This window comes from Apium graveolens, chromosome 6, assembly GCF_009905375.1.
Source record: "Apium graveolens cultivar Ventura chromosome 6, ASM990537v1, whole genome shotgun sequence".
NCBI lineage: Eukaryota > Viridiplantae > Streptophyta > Magnoliopsida > Apiales > Apiaceae > Apium > Apium graveolens.
Window position 1 is genome coordinate 25,283,864 of NC_133652.1, and position 14,227 is coordinate 25,298,090.

Genomic DNA, 14,227 nt, shown 5'->3' on the forward strand with positions numbered 1-14,227 from the left:
TGATAAAGATCACATAGGACGGGGCCATAACCAAACACATTTACTTTATTGTACTTTACATTTACTTGTTTATATAATTTTATATATGAGATATATGCCTATGTTTACCATGCGATGATAGATTTAGGTGAACTTAAATCAATATAAGGCGTGCTCTAGAAAATCTAGAATAGGAATCGTTTCTTGCCTTAACAATAAATATTATAAATACGATCATGAGATTCTTGTGTTTATGAACACGTAATTGAATATGAATTTTCAATATTGAGAGAAAGGATGATTCTGTCAACAACAGATTTCTATCTGTAAGAAAGAGTTATTAAGTGACGCCTCTTGACAATGCTCCACCCGATCTGGGAATCATCTAATTATCGATTATTGATTTGAAATATTTAATTTAAAAGGAAGAATCTCTTTTTAATATTTTTATGATTGTAAAGTAATATAATCCCTCTAAAATTAAATAATATCAAGTAGTAATTGGCCAATGACACAACGAACATGTGTCGATCATAGCCTTCCAACATGGTAGAAAGTGGTTCAAAGAATATAAACATGAAGTGGAGAAACAAACCTAACACAGTATTATAACTCTTCGATCAGATCGAGTGGTGAATACTTGAATGGAGAGTTTCTAGATTATCTCAAAGAAAATGGTATAGTCTCCTAGTGGACTCCTCCATATACTCCACAGTTAAATGGGGTATCTGAAAGGAGAAATTGAACTTTGTTAGACATGGTTCGGTCCATGATGAGCTATGTGAATCTTCCAGTATTCCTATGGGGTTATGCATTAGAAACCTCAACATATTTACTGAATAAGGTGCCTTCCAAATCTGTTCCTCAAACACCATATGAGATATGGAAAGAAAGGAAATCGAGTCTTAAACACATTAAGATTTGGGGATGTCCAGCTTATGTCAAGAAAGTTGACCCAGATAAGCTGGAATCTCGATCCGTAAAATGTAATTTTGTGGGATATCCTAAGGAGACTTTGGGGTATCACTTTTACACCGATCATCGGGTGTTTGTCTCCAGACATGCTACCTTCTTGGAAAAGGAGTTTATCCTTGAAGGAAACAGTGGGAGCAAAATTAAACTTGATGAAGTTCAAGAAGTACAAACTACTATGGATCAAGTGGAAACACCTGTTCAGACTGAACAACCTTTGGTGGAACAGCCCATTCGTAGGACAGGGAGAGTGTCTCGCCAACCTGAGAGGTATTATGGCCTTGTCATTGAGAATGACAATGAGTTGTCAATCATTGATGATGACAACCCTGTGACCTATAATGAGGCTATGAGTAATGTTGACTCAGAGAAATGGCATAGTGCCATGAAATCCGAAATGGAATCTATGTATACCAACCAAGTATGGACTCTGGTTGAGGCGCCTTGTAATAACCCCAATTTTTGGGAAATTTTTGAAACCCTTATGAATAGTGTTTTTGCTGAATGAGAAAACTTTTCATGCCACACTATGTAGGGGTTCTGATATGGATATTCTGAGATTTTATTAGTACTTTATATGTGATATAAGTGTATGTAAAGATCGTCAGAATCCAAATCCGAACACTTTGATTTTTCCCGGAAATACACTAGATACGGAAAGATTTGAGAAAAAGGTAACAGGATAAAAAGGATTTAAATTAAAGGATTATAGGAGAGGATCATAAAAGGAATATAATATATTGAGAAAGGTTAAGGGAACCTAAGTAATAAGATCCCGGGTATGATCCCTCAAACGATAAACGAAAACGAAAGTTAAGCGAACCGTATAACAGATCAGCGGTCATTAGGCAAACGATTAGGAAGTTAATCAAGGGGATTAGTGGGGATGATGTCATCCAGCCAATAGAAAGAGGACAAGGAGGGGAGGATGACATCATGAGGATGACACAAGCATGACAAAAAAGGAAGGAGATGTGGTGACTTTTTAACCACACAAAATCAAGGGCAACTAGGTAATTTACTAAAACAAACACAAAAATCAAACCAACCAAGCCAAGCAAATCATTTTTCATCAAAATCAAAAAGAAACCAAGGCATTGTTCTTCATGCTCTCGGCCAAAACAGAACCAGAACACTAAAACTGCTGTATCTCCTTCATTTCTCACTCAAATATTGTGTTCTATATCTCATTGGAAAGGTATTGAGATGGCCTACAACTCTTGTTCACAAGTCTCGTCCAAATAATCATGGTAAGACCCTCATTTTTACAGTTCTTTAAATCGGACTTTTAGAAACTTCAAAGCCTAACTTTGTGTTCTTGATTTCTTTGGAAAGATCAAGCTTGTAGGAGGCTCCCTAAGGCTTCCTAGAAACTTAACACCTCCCAAGGAAGGTATAAACTTCAAACCCTAGCCTTTACTTTATTTGTTAGTAAGTTTAATGGTTGGTGTTGTGAAATGAGAAGCATGGATTGTGATTATTAGTAGTTTGGTTTGATTTGGAAGTGTTTTGGTAATTGAAGCTTAATTATAGTTCATAGGTCTTGATTGTAGTTGTTTGAGTTGAAAACCTTGGAGATTATGGACTGATGTGGTATGGTTTAGGTGAAGTTTTGTTGTATTGATGGTTATGAGTTGGTTGGTGGTTAATTGGAGTAGTTTAAACATTGGTAATCGCGTAAACATAGCCGTCGTAACGTTCGATTTTCTTTGGACTGTTTTTGTGCATAACATTAGGACCCGAGAACCCCCTGCTAGATTATGACTACTGCCATTTTTAGATAGCTCATGTTACGAGCTTCGTTTTGATATGTAGTTCGTTCGATTCCGATGCACGGTTTAGGAGAAACGACCGTTTCAAGTAACGGCGTTTCGCGAACGAAACTTTTCCCCTCGCCTTACTTTGAAACATAGGTTAAAGACCAAAAAGGGTTAATTAATGTATGAAACATTTATGGTAAGTGTGTTAGGCAGTTGGTAAGATACTCGCGAAGGAATCGCCTTAAAACTCGTAAAGGTTAAATTATTAAAAATGGTGGAGCCGAGGGTACTCGAGTGACTTAAGAGAATCAGTGAGCGCAAAACAAGCGTTAGAGTCTAAGTTAGTTAAAGTATAGATTTACAAGTGACTTTGGTTTAATTCCAACTTACTTGTTGCTTATAGGTTACCAGACTCGTCCCGAGCCATTCGTAACCCCCAGTCGCTCAGGCAAGTTTTCTACCCGTTATAACTGTTGTTGTGATGTAAATATATGTATATGCATTATCTTATGATAAGTGCATGATTGTTATTAGCAAATTTTGCGATATATTGGAGCATGCTGATATGGTATATATGCATGTCTGTTTCGTAATCTGGTTATCTATCTGTTGATTTCGATGCTTATAGTTGCATAATACCTATGCTAGAGATAAGCAGTAGTTGCGTATACCCTTAGTATAGGGGACCCAAAGGTGAACATATTTCTAAACCGGGAGTCGATGTTCCCGAGTATAATATATATATTTTTATATATATATGGTTATAGTTTTCAAAACTATTAATCGAATAAGGTTTATTCGATAACTTTAACTTTATTTTATAATTGAATATTATTTCGAATATTCATCTGAGGACTTATGACTCCTTTATTTTATTATTGAATATTATTTCGAATATTCATTCGAGGACTTATGACTCCTTTTATTTTATTATTTGAATAATATTTGAATATTCATTCGAGGGCTTATGACTCGGTTTATATTATTTAATAAATATTTTTGAATATTCATTTGAGGATCTATGACTCCGATTATTTGCTGAGATTTGTTCTTTATTTTATTAAAGAATAAGGTGTAAATAATCAAACTTATTTTCGATTATTCAAATAAAGATAGTACTTTCATATAAGTATATCTTTGGTTATTTAATACTCGTTTCAAGTATAAGTTTTAATACTTCTACTTCAATTATTTTTATAAAGATTATTCTTTATGGGAATATTATTTAAATAATAATATTCAGATATTTTCTAATATATGGGGACTGATTTACTTCATTAAATCAGCTTTACTCCAAACACTCTTTAAAGTGTTTTCGAGTCTTCAAAATGATTTTTAAAAGTTAGAGCGGATCCCAAAACTCATTTTTATATTTAAGATCTTCCTTTTAAGGGGATTTAAATACTCGCTCAAAACCTGAGGGATCCGGCTCTATGGTGTATTTTATATTCGCAACAAGGTTGCTGTTTTGATAAATGAATTGATTACTTGCCCAATGTTCGGGAAGTAAGCCCATCTAATTGAGCAGGCATAAGCGACAGGCCGGGGTACGGTCTATCAAAGTGTAAGTGGCTGGGTGGCAGTCCATCAACGCGTAAGAGGCCGGGTGGCGGTCCAGCACAAGGTCCTTATGTGGCCAGGGTGATGACCGGTGGGGGATTCATCCATCTACTAGTAGAAAAGGTTACTTATTGGTATCTTTGCCGGATCAACAAGATATCTGGTTTATGCCAAAATTCTTTTCCTTTCCAAAATTCATTGGATGTTTCAAACTCTGTTCATACTTTACATAACAGAGGTTCCAGGAAATGTTTAAGAGATATATATGTGGATATATATATATATCGGGACTAAATAAAGTATCTCGTAACTTTATTTCATTCAATAATATTTCAAAGATTGAATCTATTCAAATCTTGTCTTGTAGTCTCATCTATGTGATGAACTTTTGAAACTGGTTATAACTTGAACGGTGGTAGTTCAAGTAGTATTGGGAAAGATATAAGTATATTGGGGTATTTGGTAACCTCATCTTTTAAACTTATATCTAATTAATAATTGTCTTATGAATGACAAAGATTTTCAGAAAAACGTTGAGACAAGGTTAGATATATGAGATCACCTTGCAAGGATATTTTTTTTATATATAGTTATACACTGGGACTTTGTGTATATTATGCATGGAAGATGACTTCCAATATTTTGAAAAGTATATATGTATATATACTGAATATTTTACGACTTCATCGCATTAAGATATCAAACTTGGTTCATTTCTTTTGACCAAGACTTTCATGAGTATTATGAGTAGGCTCATATATTGTAAATCATTATACATATTATTTTGGTGGGTTTGCTGCTCACCCTTGCTTTCTTCTTTCATCACACAACAACAGTTAGAAAAGATGGCCAGACTCCAGCAGACCCAGCGCAAGCGCGTGGGAAGCGTCCCGCGTCTTCCCGTTGATGTTGTAGCTGCTATAGCTGCAGAGGTAGATCTATTGTAGATCAGACCATCTACTTTTGAGAATCAATTATGTATAATTATAACTTGTGGCAGATAATGGCAATTAACTGTAAATTTATCAAGTAATCATTTTGGGTTGTAATAACTTTTAAATTGTGGATTCAAAGACTTGTACTTATTTAAATTTCATCTCTGAGACTATAACGGGTTGTGGTGTGTGTTAGTGTGGGTTCACAGCATAAGGTTATTTATTATTAATTAAGTGAAGTGATATTGTGGAAAGAAAGACCGTGACGACCCGGATCCCCGACCCCGGATCTGGGGGTGTTACACGCCTGAAGGTGTTAAGCCTATTGGGTGCAAGTGGGTATACAAAAGAAAGATTGGAGCAGATGGCCAGGTGGAGACCTATAAGGCCAGGCTCGTGGCAAAAGGATTCAAACAAAAGCAAGGGATTGACTTTGATGAAACTTTTTCACCTGTAGCCCTGTTAAAATCAATTCGGATTTTGCTTGCGATTGCTGCTTACTACGACTATGAGATCTAGAAAATGGACGTGAAAATGGCCTTCCTCAATGGGGAACTTGAGGAGGAAGTGTTATATGACATAGCCAGAGGGTTTTCTTTCCAAGGGAAATGAACACATAGTGTGTAAGCTGTTGCGAACCATATATGGTTTAAGGCAAGCTTCTCGTAGATGGAACATCCGTTTTGATGAGACAATCAAAGAGTTTGGTTTTATAAAAAACATAGATGAACCATGTGTCTACAAGAAGGTTAGTGGAAGCGTGCTAACATTTCTTGTATTGTATGTGGATGACATACTTCTTATAGGAAATGATATACCGATGCTACAATCAGTCAAAGTATGGCTATCAAAGAACTTCACCATAAAGGACTTGGGAGAAACATCCTACATTCTCGGTATGAAGATCTATAGAGATAGATCTAGAAGAATGATAGGTCTTACCCAGGGTACATATATCCAGAAAGTGCTTAAAAGGTTTAGCATGGAAAAATCCAAAAGAGGTCTCATACTGATGAGCCATGGAGTGTCCCTTTCCGAAAAAATATCTCCTAAGACACCTGAGGAAAAAGAGCGTATGAGTAAGATTCCTTATGCTTCAGCAATAGGATCTATCATGTACGCGATGTTGTGTAGAAGGCCTGATGTTGCTTATTCAATTAGTGTGACAAGCAGATATCAGTCCAGTCCAGGTGAAGACCACTGGAAAGCAGTGAAAAACATCCTTAAGTACTTGCGAAGGACTCATGACATTTTTCTTGTTTTTGGTGGTGAATCTGAGTTGAAAATAGAGGGTTATACTGACTCTAGTTTTCAATCAGAAAGTGATAGCAAATCCATGTCAGGGTACGTGTTTACTCTGAATGGTGGTGCAATTCAGATTGTTGAAAGAGGAGATGTCAACGTCGAGAGAGTTGACACACATAACAACGTAGCAGACCCACTAACAAAGCCACTTTCTCAAAGTCACTTTGATCGTCATAAAGACAAGATGGGTACTAGATACCAGAGTGATTGCCTTTAGTACAAGTGTTAGATTGAAAGAGATTTGTGCATATGTTGTGTACTTGATGATTTCATAAACAAAACATCTAAGTAGATTTTACTTAGTGAAATAATGTAGCACTCAACGGATAAGAATTATAGTCCCGACTGATAACTCATTCTAGTCACGACGGATGTTGACATATTATCCATCGAGTGAGTAGCTTATGTAATAATGAGTCTATAGCACAGTTCTGTATACATCTTTGTATAGATTCTGTAGTAGCCTATAAGTCATGTTGACTTTAACTAGATATGCAGAATAGGTTGATTAAATTGTATATAAATGATGTCTTGTAATTCTGCATAAGTGAAATGAAGTCAAGTGCCAAAATAGCTACCGACGGATGATTAACAAAACCATCGACGGATGATCAAATGACTATCAACGGATGTTTAATATAGCAGTCGACGGATGATCAATGAAGCCATCAACGGATGTTCAGAAAGTCGACGGATGATCATATATCCAATGGATGTTCATAAAGTCCAACGGATGATCATATAAAGAATTCAAACAGCAGTTGAACAGTGAAAGCTGAGCACAGCCGTCGAGATGTATACAAATCTACTGTGGAAGCCCATTAACCGGGTAATAAAGGACGAAAAGTAGCAAAGCTTAAGACTGATAGTTTTTATATTTATTCAGTCTTTTTGACTTTGTAATTTTGGTAATATATAAACCAAGAACGTAGCAAATAGAAACAAGAGAGCTGAGATACAAAAACAGAGAAATCTTTGTAAGCAGAATCTTTAGCATTTCCCTGTATTATCAGTAGTTCAATTTGTAAGCAGCTGTGGGCATTCTTGCACATATAGTTCTCTCGATATATAATATATATCTTTGGTGGAATTGTTTAAATCCACCAGAAAGTTTTTAAAGACTCTTGTTTTTAATTACTTATGTTTTGATTCAATTAAGTTTCTATTCCGCATTGTGCTAATCAAAACACTTATATCTATATTCGAGTTGAACATTTTTATTTCGAGAAAAAGGTTCAAGAATTCCATTCAACCCCCCTTCTGTAATTCTTGCTATATTGTTAAGGGACTAACAATTGGTATCAGAGCAAGCTCTTAATCTAAAAAGAGGTTAAAGATCAAAATAATTCAGCAATTGGAGTCAAGATTCCTTTTCTAGATAAAGATAATTACCATCATTGGAAGGTAAAGATGCGTCTTCATATGCTTTCTCAAGATGAGGCCTATGTGGACTGCACAGAAAGAGGCCCTCATGTTCCAATGAGAGCTGCAACAGGAAACGAGCCATCAGTTCCCAAGCCAAGGCACGAATGGTCTGATCCTGACATTGAACAAGTCAGGAAGGATAAAAAGGCCATGAACATTCGGTTCAATGGAGTTGATACAGAAATGTTTGACAACATTATCGACTGTAAAACTGCCAAGGAAGTTTGGGATACTATATAGATAATCTGTGATGGCACTGAGCAAGTTAGAGAAAACAAGATGCAGCTCTTGATTCAGCAATATGAGCATTTTCACAATGAGGAAAGTGAGTCACTCACTGACATTTTTAGTAGATTTCAAAAACTACTAAATGCTCTTAAGTTGCATGGAAGAGTCTATCAGACTAAAGACTCTAATCTGAAATTCCTTAGATCTCTTCCAAAGGAATGGAAACCAATGACAGTCTCATTAAGAAACTCACAAGATTATAAAGAGTTTACTTTGGAGAGACTGTATGGCATCCTAAAGACCTATGAGCTTGAGATAGAGCAGGATGAAAGGATGGAGAGAGGAAAGAAGAAAGGAGGATCCATTGCACTAGTTGCTGATTTGGAAAAGGAGAAGGAAGTGAAGATGGAAGCTGTTGAGTCAACTTCTAAGGTCTGTGAGAACAAGGGCAAGGGGCTTGCAGTAGAAAGTGAAGATTCATTGAGCCAAGATGACATGGAGGACATTGATGAGCACCTAGCATTTCTTTCCAGGAGATTTTCCAAGCCCAAGTTCAAGAAGAACTTTGGAGCAGCCAAGCCAAATAGAAACATGGTGGATAAGTCAAAATTCAAATGTTTCAAATGTGGCTTGGCAGGGCATTTTGCAAATGAGTGTAGAAAGTCAGATTCCAGTAAGAAAAGGTTTGAGTCTGTGGATTATAAGCAAAAATACTTTGGTCTACTCAAATAAAAGGAAAGGGCTTTTATTACACAAGAGAATGACTGGGCAACAGATGGTTTGGATGAAGATGAAGATGTCAGCTATGTCAATCTAGCCCTAGTGACCAAGTCTGATGAAACAGAGACAAGTTCCTCAAGCAATCAGGTAATTACTACAAACCTTGCATATTTATCTAAAGCTGAGTGTAATGATGCCATAAATGACATGTCTAAAGAATTATATCATTTGCGTGTTACACTTAAGTCTCTTACTAAAGAAAATGCTAAAATCAAAGAAAACAATCTATTTTTAAGTGAGAGGAATAATGTGCTTGAGTCTCAGTTTATTGATTTTGAGAAATTAAGAATTGGGTGTAGGATTGCTAAGGAGAAATTAACTGAGTCCTTGAAAAAGGAAGAGATTTTAAAGAAGCAGCTCGAGCGTGAACAAGAGGTGATTAAAGCATGGAAAACATCCAGGGATGTCCATGCTCAAATCACCAAAGTTTAAGGAATTGAGTCTTTTTGTGATGAAGCCTGGAAAAAGAGCAAAGATAAACTAGAACCTAATTTGGTAGATGGTTTGCTAACAGATGTAGACTCGACGGATGATGAGGACTATCCGTCGGATAACAAAAAGTGTTATCCGTCGAAATATGAAAATTCTCATCCGTCGGTTGTGAGCAAGCCCATTAGCAAAGCCAAACTAATCAAGCTGAATGAGAAGTATGGGTCTGTTTCCAAGAACTTTGTTTCAGTAGAGTCAAGTCAACTTAAGAAAGGGAAAAAGGCTAATGTTGGTCACATGACTGTCAAACAGTTAAGTGACAGACTTGAGAAAATTGAGGTAAAAACGGAGACTAAAAGGAAAAAAAATAAGAATGGTAAAGTAGGGATTAACAAACACAATAACTACACACCTGATAAATATGCTCCTAGAAAAATCTGTGTCAAGTGTGGTAGTGTAAATCATTTGTCTGTTAATTGCAAATCTGCTATGCCTACTCCCATATCTGTTCAGTCTCAATTTCCTAACATGAATGTCATGCCTCCCATGCCTGTTAATGCTATCCCTACACAGAACATGAATGCACAGTTTGCTAATATGCTATTTGCACCTAATCCATATTATGCTGCATACAGTATTCCTCAAATGCCATTTAGCATGCCTTACTGGAATAACATGTTTACACCAAGCATGCCATTTCCTGTTAGCCATAATATGCATGATAATTCTGTTGCATTGAATGGTTTCAAAGGTCCAACCCAAATGACTAAGGAAGAATCTGAAATTCCTAAGTCAAATGCGATAAGACCTAAGAAACAGAAGAAGAAAGCTAATTAGGCAGGACCCAAGGAAACTTGGGTACCAAAATCAACTTGATTTGATTTTGATGTGTATAGGGAAACAGAAGGAATCTTTGGTACTTGGATAGTGGTTGTTTAAGACACATGACTGGTGATTCTACCCTGCTCACAGAGTTTAAGGAGAGAGCTGGCCCAAGTATTACTTTTCGAGATGACAGCAAGGGTTATACTGTGGGATATGGCTTGATTTCAAAGGACAATGTCATCATTGAGGAGGTTGCCTTAGTGGACGGTCTCAAACACAATCTGTTGAGTATCAGCCAGCTTTGTGACAAAGGCAATTCAGTAACCTTCAACAAAGAAGCCTGTGTTGTGACTAATAATCAAAACAACAAAGTGGTTCTCACTGGTGTGAGAAGAGGAAATGTGTATCTAGCTGATTTCAACTCATCCAAAGCAGAATCTGTAACTTGACTTCTCAGCAAAGCAAGTCAGGATGAAAGTTGGCTATGACACAAGAAGCTATCCCATTTAAACTTCAAGACCATGAATGAGCTGGTAAAGAAAGAACTAGTAGGAGACATTCCTCTAGGCGAGTTTACAAAGGATGGACTGTGTGATTCCTGCCAAAAAGGGAAGCAGATTAAAGCATCATTCAAGAAGAAACTTGATTCAGCAATTGAAGAGCCTTTGCAACTGCTTCACATGGATTTGTTTGGACCAGTCAATGTATTGTCCATCTCAAGGAAAAGATTTTACCTAGTAATTGTAAATGATTTCTCAAAGTTCTCTTGGACATATTTTCTAAAGTCTAAAGATGAGGCTAGTGAAATCATCATCAATCACATAAAGCAAGTCAACAATCATCCTGATTTCAAAGTTAGAAGAATCAGGAGTGACAATGAAATTGAGTTCAAGAATTTTGTCATAAGAGCATTTTGTGAAGAAAATGGGATTCTGCATGAGTTTTCAGCAGCAAGGACTGCACAACAGAATGGAGTAGTGGAAAGGAAGAACAGATCACTAATTGAAGCTACAAGGACAATGCTTGAAGAATCTAAACTACCAACATATTTCTGGGCTGAAGCTGTATATACTTCATGCTACACTCAGAAAATTTCTCTGATTAATCAAGCTGCATGACTCCCTATCAATTGTTCAAGAACAAGAAGCCAACTCTAAACTTTCTTCATGTCTTTGGCTGCAAATGCTATATTCTAAGAAATTAAACTGATCAAAATGCGAAGTTTGATGCTAAAACAAATGAAGGAATTTTTGTTGGATATGTTGTTGGTAAAGCATATAGAGTCTACAATCTAAGAACTAACATTGTTGTGGAATCTATACATGTTGTGTTTGATGATAAAAAGATTGAAGGACTGATAGATGGAGATTACCATGAGAGCCTCAAATTCGACAATGTGGAGATGGTTAGTGATGACAGTGATGATGAGAGTGATCAAGAAACAGTGTCTAACGATAATGCAGACAAATCTACCACCAATGAAGCACAAAACTCAACATCCGTCGAGTTGCATAATGCTTCATCCGTCGGAAGGCAATCTGTGTTATCCGTCGGAAGACAACCTGCCTCATCCGTCGGTACTCAAAATTCACCATCCGTCGAGTTATTAAGAGGAGCAGGAAGTCAAGATAGATCACCTATAGAAAGTACCCCTTTCACAAATCAAAGATCCACAAACACAGGGGTGTTTCTAGCAATCAAAACTCAATCACACATCAAGACAACCATGAGGTCTCTTCATCTAGAGCTAATCTACCTCAACAAAGGAAATGGACAAAAGATCACCCCTTTGAGCTTATCATTGGTGATGTTTCTTATAGAGTTCAAATAAGAAGAGCAACTCAGGAAAAATGTCTATACAGCAGTTTTCTGTCAAAGGAAGAACCAAAGAAGGTAGAAGAAGCTTTGTTGGATCCTGATTGGATTTTAGCTATGCAGGAGGAGCTAAACCAATTTGAAAGGAATAATATATGGAAGCTGGTACCCAAGCCTAAAGGAAAGAATCCAATAGACACCAAGTGGGTATTCAGAAATAAGATGGATGAAAATGGCATAATAATCAGGAATAAAGCTAGATTAGTTGCTAAGGGTTATTGTCAGCAAGAAGGAATAGATTTTGATGAAACTTTTGCTCCTGTTGCAAGACTTGAAGCCATCAGAATCTTCTTAGCCTATGCAGCCAATGCCAATTTCAAGGTCTATCAAATGGATGTCAAAAGTGCCTTTCTAAATGGAGATTTGGAGGAAGAAGTGTATGTTAGTCAACCTCCTGGTTTTGAAGAACTAAATTTTCCAGAATATGTCTATTATCTTCTGAAAGCACTTTATGGACTGAAGCAAGCTCCTAGAGCCTGATATGACACTTTATCAAAGTTCCTTTTGGAAAATAATTTCACAAGAGGTACTGTAGATAAAACTTTATTTTTCAGAAATGTTAATGGCTCTAGTATACTTGTTTAAATCTATGTAGATGATATTATTTTTGGCTCTACAGATGAGAAACTTTGTAAAAAGTTTGCCAAATTGATGCAAAGTAAGTATGAAATGAGTATGATGGGAGAACTAACTTACTTTCTTGGTTTGCAAGTTAAGCAAGTTAGTGATGGAATATTCATTAGTCAAACTAAATATATTTTTGATCTTTTAAAGAAGTTTGATCTAATGGATTGCACATCTACAAAAACTCCCATGGCCACTGCAACTAAGCTTGAACTAAACACTATAGAAAAGTCTGTGGATATTTCAAGTTATAGAGGCATGGTTGGCTCACTTCTGTACTTAACAGCTAGTAGGCCAGATATAATGTTTGCTACATGTTTATGTGCTAGATTTCAGGCTGATCCTAGAGAATCTCACTTGATAGCTATTAAGAGAATTTTCAGATATCTCAAGGGAACACCAAAACTTGGCATTTGGTACCCTAGAGATTCTGGTTTTGATCTAACTGGTTATTCAGATGCAGATTATGCAGGTTGTAGAATTGATAGAAAGAGCACAACAGGAACTTGTCAATTTCTAGGAAATAAGCTTGTGTCCTGGTTCAGTAAGAAGCAAAATTCAGTTGCTACTTCTACAGCTAAAGCTGAATATATTGCTGCTGGCAGTTGCTGTGCACAGATTTTATGGATGAAAAATCAATTGCTAGACTATGGTTTGTAAGTTGAGAGGATTCCTATTTTCTGTGATAACACAAGTGCAATTCCCATCACTGAAAATCCAGTGCAACATTCAAGGACAAAGCACATAGACATCAAGTACCATTTCATAAGGGAACATGTGATGAATGGTACTGTGGAATTACATTTTGTTCCAAGTGAGAAGCAACTTGCAGATATCTTTACCAAGCCACTGGATGAATCCACCTTTTCAAGGTTGGTAAGTGAGTTAGGTATGCTTAATTACTCTTAAATTTATCTGAGTTATTTTACAAGTTGAAATGTAGCCAGAAATTTAGTTGATTTTTAAGTCCTGGATGAAATTTTGGATAAGTCAAAATTTGCATCTCGACGGATGACCCTTATCCATCGAGTTTAGTCATCCGTCGATATACTACTTGCTAATAAAAGTCAATTATTTTTCTGGAATACTTTATGTCTCGACGAATATCAGTTTATCCTCATCCGTCGAATTGTCTAAATTTCAGCCGTTAATTCCCTGAACATTATCCATCGAGTATACTTACAGTTTGTAAGCATTACACGACGGATAATGGGTGGAATTTTTACAGTTTACTTTTAAACGGCTATTTTAGGCAATTTCTATTGGTTAATTTACTTTTCTTTATTATTTTTATCAGTTATTTTTGAGATAGTATAAAAGCTTATTTCATTCCAATTGTTTTCTTTTATCATTCTCAAATTCAACTGCTTTTATTTCATTCTCTCTCAAGAAAATATTCTCTTTCTCTTCAAGCTTTCATTCTCTAACAATGGCACCTGTAGTAAGATTATGTCTCAAACTGGGTTCATTTATGAGAAGAACAACTTCACTGCTTTGGTCAATAAGGGTATTCAGCAATCAGAGGACTAT